We start from the raw sequence: 2,719 nt of genomic DNA, 5'->3' as shown, positions 1-2,719 counted from the left end.
GTATGGGAGATAGACATTAACTAGAAAAACCTACAAATATTTATTTAATGACAGTTAAGAAGGAAAAGTGCAATAAAGGAAAAGGCAGGGTTCTATGAAAGAACTGGGTCTTTACAGCCTGATTTGTGGAAGAAATGACATTCCTCAAATGAGCACAAAGTAATGGTTTTCTTGACCTTTTAGGTTTTCTCCTCTATTTGTATGATTTTTTAAATATATTAAAGCTATTTTTTTTTTTTTTTGAGATGGAGTTTCACTCTTGTTGCCCAGGCTAGAGTTCAATGGTGCGATCTCAGCTCACTGCAAACTCCACCTCCCAGGTTCAAGCAATTCTCCTGCCTCAGCCTCCCGAGTAGCTGAGATTAAAGGCACCTGCCACCATGCCCAGCTAATTTTTTGCATTTTTAGTAAAGATCGGGTTTCACCATGTTGGCCAGGCTGTCTCGAACTCCTGACCTCAAGTGTTCCACCTGCTTTGGCCTCCCAAATTGCTGGGATTACAGGCGTGAAGTTATTCTTTTTACCTTTATATTATTAAGTATTTTAAGGACTCGTTCCTCACCCTGCTTAGACTGCAACATCCCACACCAGGCTGCCCCTCCATGGACACCATTCTCACTCAGGAATGGACAACCTCTTTACCCTGTTCAAGCTCTGGCACCACACCATGCTGAGCTACTCCCATGTGTGGACAGTCTGACCACCCTGCTCAGACTCTGACCCCCTGTACCTGCTTGGCATCTGTATTAGTTCATTCTCACACTTCTAAAAAAGACATATCGGAGACTAGGCAATTTATAAAGGAAAGAGGTTTAATTGACTCACAGTTCAGGTTGGCTGGAGAGGCCTCAGGAAACACAATCATGCTGAAAGGGGAAGCAAACACATCGTTCTTCACATGGCAGCAGGAGAGAGAAGAATGAGAGCCAAGTGAAGGGGGAAGCCCCTTATAAAACCATCAGATCTTGTGAGAACTCACTATCATGAGAATAGCATGAGGGTAACCGCCCCCATGATTCAATTACTTCTCACCAGGTCCCTCCCATGACACATGGGGATTATGGGAACTACAAGATGAGATTTGGGTGGGGACACAACCAAAACATATCAGCATCTGACTCTGCACACCATGCTGGGGCTCTGCAGGGACACCATTCTCACTGTGCTTAATCTCTGACTCCTCCCTCCAAACTGCCTTTCCATATACCTTGCTCCAGACCTCATGATGGCCTGGGCACTGAATTATTCAGGAAGAGAAGAGGAACAAGTAGAATTCTACCCATTTAACAGGCTCCAACCACTCTGCTGCCTTTAGTTTCTGAGGCCACCATACCTCTCACCCAGGATTACCTGAGTTACTTCAAAAAGCTCCACCTTTTAAAAGGGTCATTTTAAATGTCATCTCTTTATGAAGCATTTTCTTCTCAATCTATCCACATGGCATGGACTACACTGGAGGCAAGAAAGACGAAGAGAAGCTGATGGATATAGAATACACGATGGAGGTAAAACTGACAGGACCATTTGATGGATTGTTTGTGAGAGGGAAAGAGAAGAATCAAGAATGACAGGTCTTGGCTTTAGCAACGGGGTGGTGCCAATAACTGAGACAGGGAAGATTGGGAAAGAGAAAGGTTGGGGTGGAAGGGGGAAATCTAGAATTCTATTTTAGCAAGGGTGAATTTTGAGTTCTATCAATCAGATATCCAAATTGAGAATGTTAAGTAGGCAACTGGATATAAATCTTTGAAATTTACTCCATTTTAAAATTTCTGTCATACCTGCCTTGCTAATCCTCAATTCTGGACAAACACAGTTATGTCTCTTTTTTAAAAAAAAATTTGTTCCCTTTACGGGGTTCATGAACCCTCTGAATTTGTGTGAGAATTTTGTGTAAGAACTCTCTGAGTTTGTGTAAGGATTTTCCATATATGCATGTATGTACAGTTATATGGATAGACAATTCATCATAGTTATCACATTTGCAAAAAATCCAGGATGTAAAAAAAGTTTTAGAACAATTGCATTCAATGGTACTGACACATATTAAAAACAAGCCAGAACAATAATTAGTCTCATTGTAAATTCATGTTATTCAAGCTTAGCTGGTTTCTTAATGTTATTTAGTGATTTTTTTTTTTACTGTTTACTGTTTACTGCTGTTAAAAGTTCAGGTGTTGGAGATATTTGAGGATAAAAATATAGGTTTTTTTGAGACAGGGTCTCACTCTGTCACCCAGGCTGGAGTACAGTAGCACAATCATGTCTCAGTGCAACCTCTGCCTCTTGGGCACGAGCAATCCTCCCACCTTGGCCTCCCAAAGGGCTAAGGTTATAGGCATGAACCACTGTGCCACCTATACAATTATATTGAGGTTGATTCTTTGACTTATAGATGTTTCTCAAGGTATGCTGAATATTCAGCTAGACAGGGTAGAGCAGAAAAAGCATGGAATCAACTGACCCAAGTTCTAGTTCCATATCTGCCTAAAACTCAGGGTGTGTGTTTGGGCAAGTCATCTAACTACCTCTAAGCCTCACTTTCCTCATCTGCAAATAAATATAATAATATCTCACAAGGTTTTTAAAGGTCAAAATTGTAACCAATATTTATGAAAGCATTAAGTGCATATCTAAACTTGAAACCACATGCTGAAAATGAGAAATGTCTTAATTTTTGATGGTGTGGTTTGAGGAACTGCTAGACTGTTTTACCTGG

Source organism: Rhinopithecus bieti, unplaced genomic scaffold (assembly GCF_001698545.2).
Source record: "Rhinopithecus bieti isolate Rb0 unplaced genomic scaffold, ASM169854v2 scaffold_76233, whole genome shotgun sequence".
Taxonomy (NCBI): Eukaryota; Metazoa; Chordata; class Mammalia; order Primates; family Cercopithecidae; genus Rhinopithecus; species Rhinopithecus bieti.
The sequence above is the reverse complement of the archived record's forward strand: the minus strand, read 5'-3'. Positions refer to the sequence as shown.